The following is a 24,225-nucleotide window of genomic DNA, read 5'->3' as shown; positions in this document are numbered from 1 at the left end:
ATGGGAAAGAAGAAGACTCACATCAACATCTTTGTCATTGGACACATAGATCCCTGCAAGTCCACCACTACTGGCCATCTGATCTACAAATGTGAGATCCACAAAAGAATCATCGAAAAATTTGAGAAGGAGGCTGCTGAGATGGGAAAGGGCTCCTTCAAGTATACCTGGGTCTTGGATAAACTGAAAGCTGAACGTGAGCGTGGTGTCACCATTGATACCTCCCTGAGGAAAATTGAGACCAGCAAGTATTATGTGACTGTCATCAATGTCCCAGGACACAGAGACTTTATCAAAAACATGATTACAGGCACATCTTTGACCTGAGCTGTCCTGATTGTTGCTGCTGGTGTTGGTGAATTTGAGGCTGGTATCTCCAAGAACGGGCAGACCCGTGAGCATGCCCTTCTGGCTTACACACTGGGTGTGAAACAACTATTCGCTGGTGTTAACAAAATGGATTCTGCTGAGCCACCCTACAGTCAGAAGATAAGAGGAAATCGTTAAGGAAGTCAGCACCTACATTAAGAAAATTCGCTACAATCCTTATACAGCAGCGTTTGTGCTAATTTCTGGTTGGAATGGTGACATGTTGGAGCTAAGTGCTAATATGCTGTGGTCCCAGGGATGGAGAGTCATCCATAATAATGGCAATGCAGGGGAACTACATTACTCAAAGCTCTGAATTGCATCCTGCCACCAAATTGTCCAACTGACAAGCCCTTGTGTCTGCCCCTCTAGGATGTGCACAAAATTGGTGGTATTGGCACTGTTCCTGCAGGCCGAGTGGAGACTGATGCGCTCAAACCTGATATGGTGATCACCTTTGCACCAATGTGACAACTGAAGAAAAGTCTGTTGAAATGCACCATGAAGCTCTGAGTGTAGCTCTTCCTGGGGACAACATGGGTTTCAGTGTCGAGAATGTATCTGTCAAAGATGTTTGATGTGGCAGTGTTGCTGGTGACAGCAAAAATGACCCAAACATGGAAGCAGCTGGCTTCACTGCTCAGGTGATTATCCTGAACCATCCAGGCCAAATCAGTGCTGGCTATGCCCCTGTACTGGGTTGTCACACAGCTCACATTGCTTGCAAGGTTGCTGAATTGCAGCAAAAGATTGCCATTCTGGTAAAAAGCTGGAAGATGGCACTAAATTTTTTTTTTTTTTTTGAAGAGGTTTTTGCTATAGGGCACATGCGCTTGCCAGAGAGAGAGAGACAGAAAGTAAGAAATCACCCCCTGGGGGGATGGCCATGCCACAATCTGTTTTCCTTCATTTTCCTCTAGGGATCTTGGGCATGCACACACATGCGCCTTGTGTGAGTTCAAGTCACCGGGTCCAGGACTCGAACCGCAGTCGACTACATGGGAGTCCAACAACATAGCCATTATGCTAACTGCTGGTCCTGATGGCCCTAATTTTTTGCAATCTGGCGATGCTGCCATTGTTGATACGGTTTCTGGCAAGCCCATGTGTGTTGAGAGCTTCTCTGACTATCTTCTCCTGGGTCGTTCTGCTGTTCCTGATATGAGACAGAAAGTTGCTGTGGGTGTCATCAAAGCCATGGGCAAGAAGGCTGCTGGAGCTGTCAAGGTCACCAAGTCTGCCCAGAAAGCTCAGAGGCTAAATGAATATCCCTAATTCCTGCCATTCCAGTCTTAATCAGTGGTGGAAGAACAGTCTCAGAACTGTTTGTCTCAATTGGCCATTTAAGTTTAGTAGTAAAAGACTGGTTAATGATAACAATGCATCAAAAACCTTCAGAAGAAAAGGAAAATGTTTTGTGGACCTTTTTTTTTTTTTTTTTTATTTTTTTGGGTCCTTTTTTTTTTTTTTTTTTTTTTTGCATGTGGCAGTTTTAAGTTACTAGTTTTTAAAATCAGTACTTTTTAATGGAAACAACTTGGCCAAAAATCTGTCATGGAATTTTGAGACCCATTAAAACAAAGTTTAATGAGAAAAAAAAAAAGAAATTATACCCTTAGGAAATATATATAGTGGAAATATATGTAAATGTGACGAAAACATTTTTGAATTTGTAACGCTCTGGAAATACTTTTAAATGAAAAATAATAGCCCTCCCAGAGTTCTAATATTGTTGAAACATGCACCATAAAAAGTCAAAACCTGTCTGCCTTCTCATTCTTCCATGACCAAATCACCAGTCTTAAGAATGAAATTGAAACGATTACTGGTCTAGCTCTGGCCTTTTTCCCCTATATCCGTGGTTTTATGAGATCAGCTATTTTCCACATTAGACTATCTCCTGAATATTCCATTTCAATATCTTTCTTATTTAGATTTAATCTCCAAAATGCTCTCACAGCAGGTTCTCCTACTTAAATACACTGAGCCCTAGAAATTGATGGATGTTGGTGATCTATATGTCAATGTGAAAAATGAGAGACAGAGCATGTTAGGATTTCTGTTTATATAAGCTTAAAATAACAATGCACTGTTAACACGCATAAAAAATACGGTGCTGTATCAAATCAGCATAATCTGTTGATAAGATTGTGAAAATAGGCTGATTATCATCAAGTTAGTAAATATGTACCACAGTAAATATTTAAGATATTACATTTTTATTTTCATTGGAGTTTTAAGATAAATTATTTTAATAAACGTTTGGGGATCTGAGGCTTCCCTAGGCTTCCATATTCTGAAGTGACTTACTATAATCTACAAAGCTTACGAAGAGCAAATAATTCTTTATCTTAAGGATTAAAGAGGTTATTGCAAGTAATTATTAATGATCACAGCACACATTTCCATGAGCACATCTGTCCTTGGAATCTATTAAACAAATAGAAATAATTGAAATATGTAAAGACAGCTGGGAATTTTAAGTATACCTCTAGAATAAAGATAAGTTAACATATGTGTACATATAATTTTTTCCTGTTCAGTGGAAAATATCAGATGAGTTCAATAAATAGTTTTGAAAATTTTAAGTTTATGACTGGAAATTTGAACAAACACTCAAGTCATCTATTAATTTAATTTTTAAAAACTTAGTTAAAATTCATACATATGTAATATTATTTTAGAGACCACCATATGTGACGATGGCCCAGATCTGCTAGAAAACAACTTGAGTGGCACACAGGGTCCTCAAGCACAGGAGCCGGCAGGCCGTTTCCTGTAACCCATTTCCCAGAGAAGCAAGCTGAGTCCCACTGGGTTAATGTGCCCTGAGTCCTACATAACAGCTCTGACGTGCTATGCCTGTGTTTCCAAGTGCATCTTTAACTTCCTTCGTAAAGATGTTCTTGCTTTGGGGACATTCTGCTGTTTGTGTTTATCCTTTCCTGTCTTCTGTACATTTACAGAATTTTCCATCATAAATTTGTACGATAAAGTTTACTGAGAAAAGGTCACCTATTTATTTCAAAGTACTACGTTGTTTGTAATCTGATCTTCCACACAAAAAATGCGGAGTACGAGAGATGGCTGTATTCGAGTTCTCTTGAATCCCCAGCCCTTCACTAAATTTATCTAGACTACAAGTCTTTCAATACACGCACCTTTCTGCATCTCTGAGTCCATGGCAATATTACATATGTAAATAGTACGTCTAGGCATATTTCTGAATTTCAGCAAATAATGTAGATTAAAACTTTTTGAAAATACTGAATTTAGTGCTAACACAGATTCAAAGAAAAAATTTTTTGAGAGGTTTTTGCTATAGAGTGTGTGTGCTCACCAGAAAGACAGAGACAGAGAGACAGAAAGTGAGAAATTACCTCCCGGGGGGGATGGCCACGCCACAATCCCTTCTCCATTCTCCTCTCAGGATCTTGGGCACACACGCACACACGTCCGGTGTGAGTTTAAGCCACTTAAGGAAAAACTTACATAGACTTTCTTTTTTTGCTTTTTCAATTTAAAATTCACTTCCAGTTAAACTAAAACTCCTAGTCTTTGTAATCCTAAAGTTAAGACTTTCTAGTTGGGAGAAAAAATTCAAGCTATGATTTGTTAGCATGAGAGAAGAACCCTAGAAAGTATTTTTCTAAATTTCACCACATACAATTGCCCATTGGCTTACATGTAGAATGATCATGCTTCATTGAATATTACTAAGATAAAAAACTGTTACCTTGTGATTTTGGTCAACTTTAGTTGTCCTCTGTAAATAAAGCCTTTCTCCCAACTCTGCTATGCTGACTCCCAAAGTACAAGTGATTGAATTCCTGGTCAACTAGGAATATTTTAGAATACCCAGAGAAATGGAATTTTTGAAGTTTTGAAAGAAAAAAAATGATAATTTGCAGCTTCTCTCACCTGGTCCTTAATTTCTTTAGTAGGTTAAGGACCTATCAATAGATAATGTCAGATTAAAAAAAGTGGCTGATATTTCATTGGTATTTGCATTCTTAGGGCATTGTTTTAACTATGATTTCCATCCTGACTCTATGAAGTAAGCAAGGCAGGTATCAGTTATATCCATATTGTGGATGAAAAAACCTTGACTCATTCAGGATAAATGACACATTCAGACTGCCATGACCCAGGGAGAGTTAGATTAAATGCTAGGCCATCTGCATGCTGCCCTCATGCTTTTCTATTACTTGGTAGTGTTAGCCACTGGTAGTCTTGTGGGAAGACTTTCAAGGAGTGCTTCTTGGCTTGGATTATAAGCCTCATTGCTATATAGAAAAAGTTTAAGACCAAAACAGTTTATGTAAATTGTCCTGTATACATTATATATCATGAGTCATTGGCACTTTTCTGTGACCATAAAGGCCATAAGAAGCCTCTTTTTCTGACAGGTAAGTGATCTCTTGATATTTTTTTCCTTTTAACAGTTTTTTTTTTTTTTTTTTGCCATAGGATGTTTGTGCTCGCCAGTGAGACAGAGACAGAGAGAGAGGAAGTGAGAAATCACATCCTAGGGAGGTAACCACACTGTGATCCCTTCTCCTCTACTCTCCTCCTGGGATTTTGGGCATGCCCACTTGGCCTGTGTGATTTTTTTTTTTTTTTTTTGGAGAGGTTTTTGCTATAGGGCATGTGTGCGCTCCAGAAAGACATAGAGAGACAGAGAGAGAGAGAGAGAGAGAGTGAGAAATCACCTCCTGGGGGAAGATGGCCACCCTGCAATCCCTTCTCTTCCATTCTCCTCTCTTGGTCTCAGGCATGCATGCACATGTGCCCAGCGTGAGTTTAAGTCACTGGGTCTGGGACTTGAACTGTGGTCGACTACATGGGAATCCAGCGACATAGCCATTACGCTAACTGCTGGTCCCCGCCTGTGTTATTTTTAAGGTGTCAGGTCTGGGACTCGCACCATGGTCTACCATGTGGGAATCCAGCATTTTAACCACTATGCCACCTGCTGGCCCCTATTTTAACAATTTTTAAATCAATAGTTAATATGAAATTTTAAAAACTGACAAATATCATATTTAGTGTTTAATATCTTTTGTCTTGGACAGATTTCCAAGATGAATTTATAGATTTTCATTTATTAATATTCTTTTTGGTGTATGCCAATTTATGGTGCCAAGTACTTTGTCTCCATAAAATAACAGCTGACATGCCAAGAGAGATGTGACGGCTACTGATCAAAAATCGTCACACGCATCAACTGATTTAATCTCTCAAAATTCCATGAGGCACGTATTATTTCTACCCCCATTTTGCATAATTAAAAACTGCAGCAGAGGGGTCAGCAAGTGGCATAGTGATTAAGTTGTATTCCTACACGCTGACCACAGTTCAAGTCCTGGACCCAGTGGCTTGAAACTCACGCCAGTAGTGTGTGAATGTGTGCCCAAAATCCTAAGAGGAGATTGGAGGAGAAGAAATGATGTGGCCATCCCCCCCCCACCCCCCAGGAGGTGATTTCTCACTTTCCCTCCCACAGTCTCTGACTTTCCATCTCTTCAGGGAGTGCATGCACCCTAAGGCAAAAATCCTCTTAAAGAAAAAAAGCAAACGATCTGCAACAGAGTGAGATAAAGTACTGTGTTTCGGGACAGAGCTAGTACATGTCAAAACTGAGATTTGAACCTGGCCAATGTGACTTTAGGGTTAACGCTGTTCATCATGGTACCTGCATATTATGTATTACTTTATGAGGTATCTTCAAAAAGTTCATGAAAAAGGAAAGACTGATGTACAGATTTAACATTTTTTTTGCTTCCAAATTAGCTGTATTTTACTCAATTCCATTTTACATAAACCTTTAAAAGTCCGCTTGTAAATTCTGCATCTGCTTAGACACCAATAATTACAAATTCATAAGCCAAGTGTTTTTGCTATAATTTAAAATATGATTAAACTAAAGCTTTTCTTGGAAAGTTTGAGTGACATATCTAAGTCATACAGTCAGTAAGGATCAGAGCCATGGTTGACCCCAGAACAAATCCCTTGGGCTGATGCAGAATAAGGAAGCAGTGGGAAAGAGAATCAGTGAAGGGCAATGAGAACACTTGTGGTTACACGGAGGACAAATCGAACATGAAGCTCAGGTAGACAAAAAGATAGATGAAGTAATAACCTGAGTACAGACTGAACTGACACCCTAATTGAGGGTATGTTAGAACGCCCCCTAAATATCAGTGCATAAAGTCATTCATTTAGTAATATTACTTGTTTGGCTTTAATTTTGAGGAACAGAAGTGAGAGAATGGAGTTTTCTGTTTGCTGGAGCTGACATTTTGCTTTTGAGCTATTGTAAGGATAAGCATTCCTTGTCCGTTCCTGTGGCATTGAGCAGTGGCCTTCTAACTCCAGTTTCACATGGCTAGGCATCTGTGATGTGCTTCCTGGTGATAGGGGGTACAGAGAGTTTTGCAGGGTTTCTGACTATTTGTGTGTGAGTGTTCATGTATGTCCTTGTGTGCACGCCATAGCAGTCTGGTGAGCATAGTGACCCTTTCTTAAAATAGTTTTTAAGTACTTAAAATTCATAAGATTGTAGAAGACATGAATTATTCTGAAAAAGTATCATCAAAATATTTAAAAATATTTGCAATACACCAATATTTGCTTATCTATCACTGCATTAAATGACAAGATTCTGCATCAGGTCTCATAACTGCCACAATTTCACAGTTGTGAATTTAAGCAGCATTATGAGATTTCTACGACTATAATGTGATACACAAGAAATTTGATTTCTAGTTGTGACAAAGCGATGTGTATTGTGAATTCTGCTAGGATTTGTTGTCTAATTTCATTCATTTATGCATTTTCTCCAATTATTAAACCTAATACTGACAGTAAGACCATTGCATTAAAGTCAAGATTTCTTGGTGATTTGTCCTTTGAGTATATACATGAGAGATATATAGTCAATCGTTTGGTCTATAGTCACTTGAGGTAATTCCTTTTTTATATGAGTATGCTAGCATGATAAATGAGTTAATTTGTTTAAAATGTAATCAATTCATAGCATTTGCCTCCTACCCCTCACCCCCCCCACCCAGTTTTTGCTGTAGGGTGCATGTGCTCAGTGGAGAGAGAGGGAGGGGGGGGAGAGAAATATCCCTTCAGGGGGGATGGCCATGAAGCAATCCCTTCTCCATTCTCCCTTTGGGATTTTTGGGCATGCATGCACATGTGAACAGCTTGACTTTCAAGCCATAGGATCCAGGACTCGAACTGGAAAGTTGGCCATGGGGGATTCAGCCAACTATCTCTGTACCACCAGTGGCTCTAACAGCAATTACCTTTCAATACTTCTTGTAAAATTATTATTTTCAGTCACATATAAACATTTACATAATTTTAAAATAAAGAACTATATAGCAAGTTACAGCTAAAGAGTGATCCTTGTCTTCAACAATTTTTTTCTATCCCCCAATACATAGCCATTTTTATTAGTTTTTGGTTTATTCTTCCATTGTTTTCATTTAAAATAATAAAGAAATACAAATATATTGGGTAATCAGAAAAGTCACGAGGGACTAGCAGTTAGCGTAATGGCTATGTCGCTGGACTCCCATGTAGTTGACCGCGGTTCGTGTCCCGGACCCGGTGGCTTGGAACTCACGCTGGGTGCGTGTGCATGCATGCCCAAGATCCCGAGAGGAGAATGGAGGAGAGGGGATTGTGGCGTAGCCATCCCCCCTGGGGGGTGATTTCTCGCTTTCTGTCTCTCTGTCTCTGTCTGGTGAGCGCACACACCGTATCGCAAAAAAAAATCTCTCAATAAAAAAAAGTCACGACATACTTTTCTATTTTGCTATGCAAAGATATGTGTCATGACTTTTCTGATGACCCAATATATTTAGAGCACCCTCATTTCTTACAGAAAATGTAGCATTTATGGGACAGCAGATGGCATAGTGGTTTTGCCTCAGGATTCCCACATGGCTGACTATGGTTCAAGTCCTGGACCTGGTGACTTGAAACTCATGCCAGGTACATGTGTTTACACGCACGAGATCTTAAGAGGAGAATGGAATGCTGGTGGCCATCTCTTGAGGGTTGATTTTTCACTTTCCCTCTCACTGTCTCTGTCTTTCTCCGTGGTCAGTGTACACACCCTAAGGCAAAAAACCTTCATTAATAAAAAAAAAGTAGCATTCAAAAAACATTGGTCTGTATTTTCTTTAAATAATACATCCCAGAAATCACTGTGTAGTATATAGAAATTTCTTCATTCCTTTTTATGATTTCTCATTCCATAATTTATTCAATCAGCCTTCTATTGAAGGACAATTAATGTCTCACTAAATATTTTTGTGCATTGTTGGGATAAATTTCTCACAGAGGTAGATCAAGGAGTGAAAGCAAATGTAATTTGGTCAATATGTCAAATTCCCCTTAACAGGAATTGTGCAGTTTTGCATCTTTACCAGCATCATACACATGAAAATGCACATTTCCCAAAAAGATATGTTTATCAATTTGGTGGGCAAGTGTTTCATGGGTTCTACTTGCAGAAACATGGCTTAGAAATTATTTGTGATAGAACTAAAAAGAGATTAAAATATTGCTCATGATTGCTATTAAAAATTGATTAAACCATGAGTATGTTCCATTTGTGAGTTTTGAAGTTGAAGTGTATTGCATCTGTATTTCAACATGTTAGCCAATTTATGGGAGACAAAGGTTAGTAATCCATGAAATTGATTACTTTAGTACAATAAAATTCCCAAAACCAAAGGTGAGGGAAGAAATGGCATTGACTCTACACATCTAGGATTTTTTAAAAAATGGAAATCCATGGGAAAAAAAGGATCAACAAATATTCCAGTATTCTGGCATTTTAGAAGGTCTGGCATCTGTTTAGAGGAAGCCTATGTAGACATTTCTAGAGTGCTATCATTAGAAGCCTAGAATTCAATCTGTAAGCAAAGGAAGGTATGACACACAGAAATTATGACAATGATTTTTGTGAAATCAATTTGGTAACATGTAGAAGATGATAATGAGTATATATACTTGAGGGACAATAAAATATGTGCATACCAAGACTATTAGGAGTGATTTAAAATGTTAGTGCTGTGCCAGGCGCGTGTGTGTGCGTGCCCAAGATCCTGAGAGGAGAGTGGAGGAGAGGAGATTGCGGCGTGGCCATCCCCCCTGAGGGGTGATTTCTCACTTTCTTTCTCTCTGTCTCTCTCTGTCTGTCTGGCTAGCGCATGTGCCCTATAGCAAAAAACTCTTAAAAAATGTTAGTGCTGTAATTTTAAAGGAAAGGCTTTTCCTTTACTTTGTTTGACCTATGCTGAAAGATATATAGTATTATTTATCATCAACCAACTATACTTCCAATCTAAGCATTTTTAGAGAAAACATTGTTAAAGTTCTGCAAAAATGTTTTGAATATAAATATGTATTCTAGATATCTTTTCATTTACCCTACCCTGTTTTCTTCTTGGTTCAGTTCCTTTTTGTAAAGAATAAATTATTTAATTTCATTTATTATTATTATTTTTTAATTTGCTATAGGGCACATGTGCTCACCAGAGAAAGATGGGGGGAGGGAGGTAGAGGAAGTGAGTAAGCAAGCTGTCAGGTCTGGGACTCAAACTGCTGTCAACCGTATTAGAGGCTAGCACTTTAACTACCATGCCACCCCTCTTGGTTCAGTTCGAGTCCAGCCAGTTGGCTGAAGTTCATCTCTAGTCACACAACTCCCTAAGAACTGTCAGGCTGATCATGGAGTTTCCTAAACCAACTGTCTGGCCAGGAATTGCAGCTGATGTCCATCTAAAGCCCCAGATGATGGGACCAACAAATGGAATAATGATCATATCGTTGGACTTCCACATGACTGACCATGGTTCAAGTCCCGGACCTGGTGGCTTAAAACTCATTTTGGAAGCATATGTACAGTGTGCATACCCAAAATCTTAAGAGGAGAATGAATGAGAAGGGATTGTAGTGTGGCCATTCCTCCTAGGAGATATTTCTTACTCTCTGTTTATCTGTTTTTGTCTTTCTGGTGAGGGCATGTGCCCTATAGTAAAAATCTCTCTCTAAAATAAATAAATAAATAAAATCCAGATGTCTCTTTGCATCTTGAGAAAGTCGATTCATGTTCTAAGGTAGCTGCCTGATGGTCATTGAGTATCCAGATCGTGAGCAAGTGAAGCTGCTGTATGAACTGTGGGTGTCACTAGTGCGTCACTGACAACACCAAGGATCCTAAAGCTATTTCTGGTGTCCTACAACTGTTGCCATTGTTCTCTGGTGTTTTTACCCAGCATATGGAAGTATATATTTCCTTCAACTTTCTTAATTTTTTGAGAGAATTTTGCTATAGGGTGTGTGCACCTCCTAGAGAAGCAGAGAGAGACTGAAGGCAGGCAATCATCCCCTGGAGGAATGGCCATGCCGCAATCCCTTCTCTTTTCTCCTCTTGGGATTTTGGGCATGCATGTATATGTACCCTGTGTGATTTTGAAGCCACTGGGTCCAGGACTTGAACCATGGTCAACTACATGGGAGTCTAGCTACATAACCATTGTGCCATCCACTGGTCCCAGTTTTCTAGAACTTTAATAAGCACTTCTGCCATCTTAAGTTTCTGATCCAGTCTTACAGGTTTGTTTGGTACGCATGTCTTCTCAGAGATTAAGTTCTATTTTTATTTGCTATATCCTGAGAGTCTTCTCAGAGATTAAGTTCTATTTTTATTTTCTACATCCTGACTATTCTGAACCTTCAGGGTAAATCAAAAAGCCTAAAACACATGGCTTTTTGCTTCCTAATCATTCTTACTTCTAAATAACTGTCACAGCTCACCTGCTGAAGAGGAGGTTACACACCTCTTGTTTCTCAATTAGTTGTATGGACCCTGCCAAATAGCCAGAAACACTCTTTATTTTGTGAAGAGGGATGTTCCACTGCAATGATTTGAGATAGGTAAAACTCTTGTCTTATCTGCTATGTGTAAATCTTTTAAAGAGAAGCTTTCTTTTGTGTTGTTGGAGCTCTTTTATGAAGCATGACACAATACTTCATTTTCAGTGAGATGTCATAAAAACTTAAAATGAAAAGCTGCTTTAACAGCAACTATTTCCTGGTAATATCTGAAATCATACTTTAATCAGAATACTTACCCTAATAAGTACAAAAATAACTCAATTACAAATTATATGCTTAACTTTTATAAGGACAAAACGGATAGTCATTTTCTTTTAGTCAAGATTCTCAAGAGAAAAGCCAGATTTAATGAGTCAGATATCACTTAAAAAATGTATTCAGACCCAGCTGTAGTAGCAAACAGATAGTGGCACCTCTGAAGAGGGTAGAAGCCACAAGGAAGGCCTGATTTTGGGTCTCAGGCCAAAATGAACACCCAAGTGCAATTGCAGGTACCTGTAACCCTAGCTAATAGGGAAGGTAAAGCAGGAGTATTGCCTCAAAGCCAGACCCTGTCAAAAATAACTATTTCAGTTTGCCTTCCTTTCTCCCTCTCTCTCCTACTGTCTCTCTCATAAAAGGAGGGGGGAAATGTGGCATTTACTTAGTGGGAGCTGAGCAGAGTGTTCTGAAAGCAAGCTTTATCTTAATGTCTGTTTGGAATCTAGGTGCTATTTCCCCTTTACAGCGGATGACAGGACTTGAAAACTGTGTCAAAATCTGTTTTGCAGTTACGTTTCTCACCAGGCAGTAATATAAAATTTAAGGATGACAGTTAGGAGCTGGAATGGGGATGGCCATCCTCTTTAAGAACTAAGGAAAAAGAAAAAAAAAGACAACAACTGTGGAGGCACTAGCAGGAAGAAGACTAAGATTTGGGCTCAGAGGAACAGGTGAGGGTGGGGGAGTGTGGAGATGGGGGAGTGTGGAGACAAAGGAGTCTAAGAGATACAATGAATTCAAACTGAAAGAAGAGAAGAAAAACATCATTACTTTTTTTTTTTTTAATTGTGTATGACCCTTGAAAGTATTCTACTTTGAAAAAATCAGCCTATTTTATAGGCTCAAAAATAGAACTTGATTGAGCTAATTTACATTATATGCTATTTTCTGTTATTCCAAATCTGCCATGGGTTTGAGTTTTTACAGATCCTAGCAGAGACCATCATGGGAAATGTTTTGAATACCGATTAAAATCTGAAGTTAAAAAGGGCTCAGGCTGTGTAGGATCAGTGAAGCATAAAATTGAATAAAATAAATAAAAATAGATAAATTACAACCAAATTAATTCTGACTGGGGGCAGAGGTGATGTGGACTGGAATTGCCTGAGAAACAGGATTCTGGGCAATTCACTAAGACTCCAAATGCCAGTGTCTTCACTGGCTGAGCTGCCTTTGGATTACGTGAACAGGTACTAGCCCTGTATTTATCACTGGTCTGGGAGATCTTATTATGCCTCAATCTGACCATCAGATCATTTTGCATACTGAATTTAGACGACTTCAAAATTTTAATGGGTTCTCTGTAAATCAGGTCTTTGAAAAGAATATTCTAGGGAAAACACTGCAGATAAGAGTTGCTTTCCCACATCAGAGGAAAAATGGTGAGCCCAACCAAGAATTTGCCTGAGGAAGAGGGCCTCCCACCCTGCACCTGATATTAGAAGACTTGGCTGGAGCGAGTAGGTAGTGTTGGGGAAGGCAGAGATGGTGCTACTGAATTGGAGGTTCTAGCTGTTGGGATGTAGTAAGCCACCCCTCACTCAACAAACTACCTGTTTAATGACCACGTGGACTTTTGAGCAGTTCTCCAGCATGAGGGAGAACTGCTCAGTTCATGTGAATCTCAGGATTCTCCTTTCTCAATCTTCGTCTCATTCTGCAGTCAGTATTCACTACATGAAGCGTTCGCAATCACACAAGACTACATATTTTATTTACAAATTTGTACTTTATTGTGCACCCATCATAGTAGTGTTCAGAATGAATAAAAACAATTACACTAGATTTAACGTATTGTGGTATGTCTTGTCACTTTTTGGTTCCTATCTAATGCCTACTTTTCATATGGATAGATGACATTATTCTAATGTGGTACTGTGTGGTATCTATAGAAAAATACACACCCTGCGGTGTCAGGACACACCCTACACATTAGCTTTTAAGGTCCTGGGTTACTGGCCGATTTGGCAGGGATGGAATTGAGTCGTTAAGTGAGGAGTGGCTGTGGTTACACACACCATTGTGCGAAGTGTGGAAGGAAGATACAAGTGGATGTAGGGGAGCTTCCATATTCACCTCTGACTGCCCATTGATTACTTCTGGGGCCTCGTTTTTAGAAGTGACTGAACATGACTAAAGGAAAACCCCTAATTCCTTATTTCTACAATAGAGAAGATTATGTCATATTTAATTAAATCAGGGTTAGATATCTGTTTCTTTTTTTGGCTTTGGTATAGGGTGTGTGTACTCATCAGGGGTGGGGAGAGAATGAGAAATTACCCCCTACGGGATGGCCATGCTGCAATCCCTTCTCTCCCATTCTCCTCTCAGGATTTTGGGTATGCATACATTTGTGTTCAGAATGCTTTTCAAGCCTCAGAGTCTGGGACTCAAACCACACAGTCAGGTAACACAGGATCTAGCTGCTTTAATTACCACACCGCTGAGTCCATCGAACCAATTGTTTTTTTTTTTTCTTTTTGGAGAGGTTTTTGCCATACGGCGCGTGCGCTCGCCAGACAGAGAGAGACACAGAGACAGAAAGCAAGAAATCACCCCCCAGGGGAGATAGTCACACCGCAATCCCTTCTCCTCCATTCTCCTCTTGGGATCTTGGGCACGCACGCACACGCGCCCAGTGTGAGTTTTAAGCCACCGGGTCTGGGACGCGAACCGCGGTCCACGACGTGGGAGTCCAGTGACACAGCCATTACGCTAACTGCTGGTTCCCGCAAACCAATTGTTTTGTATTATTGCAGTTTTTCCTATTCTTTGAGCTATATTGGGAAAAGATTTAGTTGATTTTCCTTATTCCCATTCCAGTGTTTAACATCTCCTCAATATTTTTGTTCTTACTAAAACTTTTTATTAATCTTAATTTTCCTTTCCTTGTTATAATAATTATTTGTCTGGGACCAGCAGATGACCAAGTAGTTACATTGCTGGACCCCCACATGGCCGACTGAGGTTTGGATCTTGGACTTGGCAGCTTGAAACTCACGCCGGGCATGTGTGCATGCATGCCTGAAATCCCAAAAGGAGAATGGAGAAGGGATTGTGGCATGGCCATCTCCCCAGGAGATGATTTCTCACTTTCTGTCTCTGTCTCCTCAGAGAGCGTACACACCCTATAGCAAAAATTTCTCTCTAAAAAAAAAAGTTTATCAACATTCATTTTACCTAAGGAATTTCTTAAAAACATTTCATTCAATCTAATAAAATTGGATTAACTGATAGGTTACTATTAAGTATTAATCACAATAAATATTTGTTTGGAGATGGCAGTTCCCCAGTTATAGTAGATACGGAATTTCATACTAAGGATTGGGTCCAATTTAAGGTAGATGTAACCGATGGCCTGTATTTTTTTAACGCAGTGTTTCTTAATGGGAGAAATGATGTCATACATCATTTGATTAAGTACCTTGATTAAGTGCCTTGCCCTGGAGGTAACTTCAATTTCCCATTTCACTTATTGTTAACATTAAAACTAGATCATGACATTAGAACTAGATTTTGTTTTTAAATTAATACAATTTTTACTCTTAATCTATTTTAAATTTATGAGCATGATAATAAGTGATTTGAACTTCTACTCAATATTGATTCTTTTCTAAGTGTGGCTGCTGACCCTAACTATAGTGTTCAACTTTGGAATGATGTGGTTCTTAAATTCAAACTGGTCAGAAAGAGGATAAGAACAGTGCTGTATTATTCATCTTAATATAGTCTTAGTTTTATTATTGGAGATAACACATATCTGAAGAAGTTCTGGAGATTATAAAATTAGTAAACTTAGAAATATGTCACCTAATGCTATATGGAGGGTAGAACAACTTTTTCCTTTAACCTCTTGTTGAATTGTGTATTCAGGAAAATTTAATTCTAAGGATGGTTGTTATTCTCAGTTTTAAAATTCTGTGTTCTCTTTCAAAATTATAATTTAATTGATCAATATATATGGGCTATTATTTTCACTATTATTACAATTAATCAGCAATGATGTTCTTCAGCATTGTGTTAATCAAAGACACATACGAAGAGTGTAATAATTACTTATTTAAATTAATTTAGACCATGTCATTATTATGCAAAGAATATAGTGCAAAATTTGCTTTGGATTTCTACATATATCTATAAAATTATGACTCTCCAATTCCTTTCAATATTTGGTCTTGAATTGCAATATGGATATGCCTATAGAGAAAATAAAGCTGTCTTTGATTCAGTGACTCAGAAAATCAACTTCTGTTTCTAGTGGTTAGTGCCCCAGCTAAGCCGCCTTTACTCCATGGGACTACACCAAATATCTAAGTATAGTCACTTTTAAATGGCTACAAATACTTTACAGCTTCTCTTATCATATGATAGAGTCGTATTTTCTCACCCCCTGACTCTGGGCTAGTCCTATGTAATGCTTTGACCAATAAAACGCAGGGGAAATGACAAATAGCTTCTAAGATCTGGCCTCGAGAGGTCTTGAGTTTCTCCAGTTGCTGCTTCCAGGATTTGAAATGACAGTTGCCTATATGGGATACAGCTGCCTTAACCACTGGGCCAGGAAGCCAGCCCCTACCACTCAGGTTTTACACTGTGACCTACAATAATTTGGAAGCTAGGAATTGAACCTGATAATCTTGTCTATCTGGCAAAGGAGATTTCTAGGCAGGTTACTGAAACTATTGACCTCTTTTAGCTGTGAATGATGACGTAGGAAGAGAGTAATACACTAAATAAGAAATAATACAATTTTAAAGCAGAATTTAGAAATATAGAAAGCTCTGGAATGGCTAGTTCTCATCCTTAGTCTCTCCAGTCAGCAAACTATTCCCCCACAAAATAAATGAACTTAGGTAAAGAATAACAGTATATAACTATAAAAGTCTTGGCTGAGACCATGGGAAATTTTAACAAAATATCTTAGAGGTCTTCTAAGCTAGACAAAGGATTTTTTAAAAATCTTAAAGGATGGGACCAGTAGTTAGCATAATGGCTATGTCGCTGGGCTCCCATGTAGTTGACCACGTTTCAAGTCCCGGACCCGGTGGCTTAAACTCACACCAGGCACATGTGCATGCAAGCCCAAGATCCAGAGAGGAGAATGGAGAAGAAGGGATTGCAGAATGGCCATACCCCCGGAGGGTGATTTCTCGCTTTCTGTCTCTCTGTCTTTCTCTGTCTTTCTGGCTAGTGCACGTGCCCTATAGGAAAAAATATCTACCAAAAAAAAAAAAAATCTTAAAGGAATTTTCTCACAGCATTCTAACCCCAGCAAAGAGAACTGTACTTTCAAAAGACTTATGGATGTAGCTTTTGGTGCTTGAAGTGGACCTCCATCATCCTTGTGGAAAATCTACAAAGGCTTTGGTGTTTTTAAGCTTTTTATGATTTCTTTATTTTATGAGTGAGACAGAGTGCAAGCACTCCCTTGGAGGGTCTGGACACCACAGTCCACATCCAGTCTCAGCCAGCCTTGGATCATGGACACGTGCATGTCTGGCATACTCAGGGAGATCTCTGGATACAAACCTGGAATCTTCTCGTGTAGACCAGTCTTGCAGAGTTCACATTTTGCATCTGCACCACAATCTGCCCCCTGCACAAAAGGTTTAAGGGCTTTATATTAGCTTGGGGCTGAACATTCTCCAGAGAATGTCAATATGAAATTACATACCTCTGAGACCCCACTTTCTAGGGTCAGCTAGTAGTATCAGAAAGCTACTCTACATCTACATGGCCATTTTTGTTTTTCTTTTTTTCTCTTCCTCTTTTTTTTTTTTTTTTTTAAGAGAGAGAGATTTTTGCTGTAGGGTGTGTGTGCTTGCTGGAGAGACAGAGATAGAGAGATAGAAAGCAAGAAATCACACACATTCTCCCCCGAGGGGGATGACTACACCACAGTCCCTTCTCCATTCTCCTCTTAAGACTTTGGGCATGCATGCACATGCACCCAGCATATTTCAAGCGACGAGGTCTGGGACTCAAACGTTGGTGGACTACGTGGGAGTCCAGTGATGTAACCATTATGCCATCTGCTGGCCCCTCTTTTTTTCTTCTTTTTAATGATAAAGTAAGGACTTCTCAAAGTTTAAAAACAGGAACATCCAGGGAAAAGCCAAGATTATAAAACAATGGATTAGGGGGTCAGTTCTTAAGGGGTAAAACTGGATCCTAATATGGAAATATTTTCTATCTCCAGGGTAGGAAACTCTGACAACTTGTACCAGAGTAGATTTCAGACCTGCTATGAACTAGAAATTGCTATGTGTCTCTTATTCTCCTCCCCCACACCTCCTTTTTGAGGAGTGATTATTGTAATCCTCCTATCCTTGCTCAACCATTGACTGTTAGATGTGTGGGGGCAGATAATTTGCCTTGGGATCAAGTTAACTGTACCTGAGGAACCTTATCATAATTTTCAGATTATGAATGTTGCTTTAGATGTTATAATGAGTTAAGCTTTTTGAGGATCTTAGGAGGGGCAGCTATATTTACATATGAGAGGAATTCAGTAATTGTGGCCAAAAGGCCACAATTATATGATTTATAGTGAACTGAAAATGGCCACAAATCCTTCTCAGCTCCTCCTGCCAACAGGTGGAGTCATTTTTCATTCATCAACTCAGAGCTGGGCCAAAGACTTACCTTAACAGAATGTGACAAAAGCAATGTGTGATTTCTGAGCCCCTAGTTAAGAGACCTTACAGATTTTACCCTTCTGACCCTGGCAAACTTGTGTACTTTGTACAGGAGCCTGGAATGAAAGGTCATATTCAAAGACAGGCCCAGTTATCCCTCCTACTCCAGCCTTACCCAGGCCCAGCCCAATAGTCAGCTGACTTTAGCCACATAAATAATCCCAGGGAAGACCAGCAGCAGAACTGCCCAGGCAATTGTGAGGTATAAGGCAGTATTGCTAGTCTAATTTTCTAAGTTTTGGGGTGATATTCAAATAATAGAAAATGGATACAATAACCTTCACCATCTGGCTCTCAGCTGTATGTCAGAGTGGGCAGGGTACAGGGCGTGCCATGGGTAACAAGCCCATCATCATGAAAACAAGCTTAGTACGCAGGCCTCACAGAACCTGGAATGATAATGTCACCTTCTCGGGATAAAGCGAACATTCAGCACAAAAGAAATTCATCACAGTCAAGAATATAGCGTTGGGTCAGATGAAACCTGAGTCTAAATCCCTGTTCTGCCACTTGGGTTGCAGTGTGAACTTGGGAAAACAATGAACATTCTCGAAACCTTGCTGCTTTTTCTGTAAATTTGGGTTTTTACTAAGGTGCGACTGAAATAATAAAGGCAAATCTGTGTTCTCCATAAATGGTAGCTATTATTTTGTTAGTTAGAATGCAGACTGCCACTCTCTTTCATTCAGTATATTTTATCCTCTTAACAATATTTAAAAATTTCTTATGAATGTATTGGGTTGTTTATTATCTTCTATTACAACAGATGATCCTTGATGGCAGGGACTCCATCTTTGTTTTGGTCAGCATTCCCAATACATAGAATAATTGGTGCTCAATAAATATTTGCTAATTGACTGTGAACCTCAGTATGAGGGGATCACAAAAGGTTCAGGGAAAATGCATATTTTGAAAAAAACCGTATGTGGATTTCAATTTTTTTTTTCACCCAAATGAATTTATACTTTAATTCCATTCCTCCAAGAGCTTTTTGAAAATAAATATTTGCTAATTGACTGTGAACCTCAGTATGAGGGGATCACAAAAGGTTCAGGGAAAATGCATATTTTGAAAAAAACCGTATGTGGATTTCAATTTTTTTTGCACCCAAATGAATTTGTACTTTAATTCCTTTCCTCCAAGAACTTTTTGAAGTCCCTTTGTATACTGAAATTTCAATACTGCTATGGATTGAGAAAGTCACATATAAAATACTTCTCGATAATTTCAACTTTACTTCTTCTCATCTCTTCCTGCTATACTTTCCCCCTTGAAAGTGCCCTGGCTTTTCTGGTCACCTCCATTCTGCAGACCTCTGAATCTACCTTGAGATTTGCCATGCTTCAGCTTTACACTTCGGCTCCTGAGGAAAAACTCCATTTTATTGCCCGGCTCGTTGCTCAGCCTTACAATGTCCTCAACTTAATTGGCACCTCTACCTCCCATCCAAATGCCCAGCGATCTCTGTACATTCGACTTTCAGACAAACTGGGCTACTTCTGGCTATTTCTAGGAGCTGCCTTATATCGTTCTTACTTTTAATATTTACTCAAACTGTTTCCTCTTTTTTCCATTTTTTGAGTATTATTTTTTCCTCCTGCCTCTGCATATCCAACCTCTTTCCACATTCAATCAGCCCTCTTCATGAAATTTGCCTTATTGTGATTAATGAAAATAATTGTTTTTTTTTTCTTTTTCTGAAGTCCAGGAGCACCAAATCTGTACTTCTATTTAAAAGCTTATGTTGTTTTCATCATATTCATTCACCTTGCTGTTCTCCCTTTGGATTTTAATCTCCTCTGTGACAGAATTAATATCTGGTTCATTTTCACATGTTCCATACGTCCACGTAAATGTGTAATAAGTGAATACCAGTGAATACCCATCTATCACTCTGTAAATACTTTGTAGGTGAAGAAATGATGGTCTTGCAAAGAAATAGCAAGGCATGACAGGACTGAAATGAGAGAATATGGAATTTTTCCAGTTAAACTTAACAGAATGCAGAAAGTTTCTAAGAAAGGAGGATCTGATGAATTCTATCAAGTGTTTTGATAGATTAAATAAAGACTGACAATTGAATGCAGGCTATCACAACATGTAATTCATTGTGTTTATCTAGACAAGAGCAGTTCTAATAGAGTTTAGTAGCGGTTAAGACCTGAGAGGATTATCTTTGAGAGAGTGAAGAGAGAAATTAGAGAAGTCAAAGGGAAACAACTCTTTTGGGAAATTTGATTAATTAAACTTTTAGTTGATATGAAATGCTTGTACATAAATATGTGGTGCAGCATGATTCTTTAATATGTGAAAACGTGTAAGATCCTATCAGGGTTCTAAACATATCCACCATTTCAAACATTTATCATTACTTTGTGTTGTGAACATCCCAATCTTCTCTTCTACCTATTTTGAAATACACACACACACACACACACACATATATATATATATATATATATATATATATATATAAAATCGTCACCAACTGTAGTTACTCTAATGGACAATAGTCCTCTAGAAGTTGTTCCATTTGTCTACTTGCAATTTTGTATTTGTTACAGGAGTTCTTCCTATCCACCCTACCTCCCTTCCCTTCCCTGCTGGTATTCACTGTTTCACTTTCTGTTTCTATGTTCAAATTTTTTAGCTTCCACTAATGACTGGCAATATGCAGTTGTTTTTTAGTGCTTGCATAGGGAAATTTGACTTTAAGGAAATGGAGTTAATAAGGTCAAGATAAGGAAGATACTTTTTTTTTCTTAAGATGAAAATAAAAATGTGTTCATATGATGATGGAAAAGATGGTGGTGTGGTGGTTAAGGTGGCTGCATCCCACATGGCCCACTTCACTGTTGGAGGCCTGGATCTGGCAGTTTGAGAAACATGCCAGGTGTGTGCACATGCGTGCCCCAAATCCCAAGAGAAGAATGGAGGAGAAGAGATTGTGGCGTGGCCATCCTTCCAGGGGGTGATTTCTCATTCTCTCTGTTTCTCTCTTTCTCTCTCTGGAGAGCACAAAAACCCTGTAGCAAATTAAAAAAAAAAAATAGAGGAAGGCTGGAGTGTAGTGAATTGTTGGAGGAGTTGATCTCAGGAGCACAAGCAGTTCATCCATCATAACTGCTGAGAAGGTCAAGTCAGAGTGTGTGGGCACAGAATCAGTCAACTTGGCAGCTGATCTAGGTTCATAACTGAACTCTTTTGAAATTGCTTAGAATACACATCAGGGGTCCTATACATTGAGACTGAAGGGCTGAAAAGAACAATCGGTATCTGTCCTGTTCAGCCTGTTATTTTATAGAAATAAGTCCAAGGGATCTAAGAGACTTGTTTGTATCAATTAATAACAGAAATGGGACTAGACTTCAGATTTGCTCACTTCCTGTTCATATAGCATTTCTCCTGTATTGCATTGTCCAAAGAAATATCCCAGCTGCCGACAGGTCTGCCTTCTGTCCCATGAAGGGTGCTGGCTTGATTTGGGAGCCTGTGAGGTCAAATTTTCCCCAATAGCCAATGTTGTCCTTCATGAGTTTGTGGTAAATACATCCTCTATCTTCTGACTCCACTCCTGTCAGGCAGAGACACTCACAGGGAGAGTGAAACGGTTGTTTCCTATTGCTCTGTATAAAACCTTCCTACACTGATAATAAATTTTATTATACCCTGTGTTTTCTTCAAGTATATAGAGAAAATTATACTTTGTGAATGTTCACTTGGTATTTGTTAGTAGAAATGATGAAGAATAAAGGACATACTACCTGATCTCAAAAGGTCTACCTTGGATAGCTGAAAGAAGATAATGCCAAATGGAAGTGTGAGGAATGGAAAAGGAACTTATAATTCTGACAGGAAGAATAGGTAAGACATCAGCAACAAGTTGGTTGCAGTGAAGTCATTCTTGTTTAAGGGAATAGCATAACAAGGGAAGGAAAAGAAAAAGACTGGCTGTCTTCTGGTTGTAAAAAGACTAGCAGGACAGGAGGTAAAAGGTGGGCATATAAAACAGTTTTGTCAGTACATAACTCAAATGGTAATGTTGGAGTACATATAATTGCAATTCTGTTATCTATTCATATATGGGAAAAAAAACCTTGCCTAAACAAATCCCCCCTTTTTAAAAAATTTGCTTTAGGGTGCATGAGCTCATTGGAGAGTCAGAGAGCAAAGAAAGAAGGTAAGTGAGAAAATACCTCTTGGTGGGGGGAATGGCCATATCTCAATCCTTTCTCCTCCACTTGCTTAGAATTTGGGCATGCACACACATCAAGCATGCTTTTCAAGGCACCAGGCCTGGAACTTGAGCTGTAGAGTTGGCCATATGGGATCCAGCTACCTCAACCACCGGCAGGCCCTAGACAAACCCTTTTCCCCCCATATGCTAAAAAGATAATATTTACTTACCATAAGCCATAGCACATGCCTCTCCGGTTGACTGAAAAAAAGAAATTAAATACAAAGAAGTGATAAATAGGAAGATTAAAAAAATACATGTATGATAGAGAGCTATCTTTTGGAAATAAGGCATAAGGCTATTTCTTTCACTTATAATTTGTTCTATTCAGTTTAATTTGTAAAGTACTTAAGAAGAAAGTTATATGCTATTTTTTAAAACTTGAAATAATTCAATTGCCCTCAACTTATTTCAGTTTCACTTGAACAGTGAGAATGCTTCATTTGAATATTATTTTAAAGCTCAACATTGTTGACACTATATTTATTTATTATTTATTTAGTTTATTTATTTTTTTCTATAGAGCATGTGTTCTCACTGGAGGGGGAAGTAGGGGAGAAATTATCCCCAGTGGGTAAGGCCATATCACAATCCCTTTTTTTCCATTTTCCTCCTAGGATTTTGGGCATACATGCTGTGCACACATGCCCAGCATGATTTTCCAGTTGCTAAGTCAAAGACTCTAACTGTGGTCCACCATGTGGTAGCCCAGTACCTTAACTGCCATGCCACCTGCTGGCCCCAGAACAATATTTTTAAATTTTAGTATACTTTGTGGACTGATAGAGCTCTAATTTTAGTGTTTACTATAGGTTATGTAAAAATAAACAAATAAATTTGATCATTTAAGTTTTCCTCTTCTTTCTGCCTTAAAGTTTTCCTCTCTATACAATCAGTGCTCATGAAGAGAAATGAGAAATTGAAAAGAATGTTCATATAATTTTTGAAAATCTCAAGAAACTTTGGGCTCTCTGCAATGATGTTAACCCTTTGAGAATATTAGACTATAACAAAACGTAGGAAACAGAAGGCTGACACAGCTTATGATCTCTTATCAGTTATTCCAGCTCTGGTGAACTAGCAGTAACAACAGAATATGCCACAAGTTTATGGCAACCCAGCTGTATCAGAACAGCTAGCATGAATGTTGTAACGATTAGATTCTTTTTCTGCTAAGGAGAGGCAGGGCATAAGTACATAGTTAATAAAATATTGAGCTGTCGGAAAAGTCATGACTCATTTTTGCATAGGAAATTTCATGTTATGATTTTTCCAACAACCCACTATATATTACATAGGAGGCTGCATTTCAGGTTTATGTTTTATATTACTAAGATGCATAACAGGTTGCCCTTGGCTTGTATGCTTGCTTTATAGAAATAAATAACAGGGGAACCAGCAGTTAGCATAATGGCTATGTCGCTGGATTCCCACGTAGTCGACCGTGGTTCGTGTCCCGGACCCGGTGGCTTAAAACTCACGCCGGGCGCGTGTGCGTGCGTGCCCAAGATCCCGAGAGGAGAATGGAGGAGAAGGGATTGCAGCATGACCATTCCCCCTGGGGGGTGATTTCTCGCTTTCTATCTCTCTGTCTCTGTCTGTCTGGCGAGCGCACGCGCCCTACAGTGAAAATCTCTCAAAAAATAAATAAATAAATAAATAAATCCCCAGGATCTTTTGTAAACAAGGGTGTAGACTGCTTTTTTTTTTTTTTTTTTTTGGGGGGTTTTTAAC

The 24,225-nt window shown here is 38.8% G+C and overlaps 1 pseudogene; it reads left to right on the top strand.

The window, feature by feature from the left end:
- On the top strand, positions 1-19,796 carry LOC102477171 (elongation factor 1-alpha 1 pseudogene; annotated as a pseudogene).
- The last annotated feature ends 4,429 nt before the right edge of the window (positions 19,797-24,225 follow it).

The sequence above is a fragment of the Tupaia chinensis genome, unplaced genomic scaffold (assembly GCF_000334495.1).
Source record: "Tupaia chinensis unplaced genomic scaffold, TupChi_1.0 Scaffold145519_1, whole genome shotgun sequence".
Taxonomy (NCBI): Eukaryota; Metazoa; Chordata; class Mammalia; order Scandentia; family Tupaiidae; genus Tupaia; species Tupaia belangeri.
Note: the sequence above shows the minus strand (reverse complement) of the source record. Positions and strands in the feature narration are given on the sequence as shown.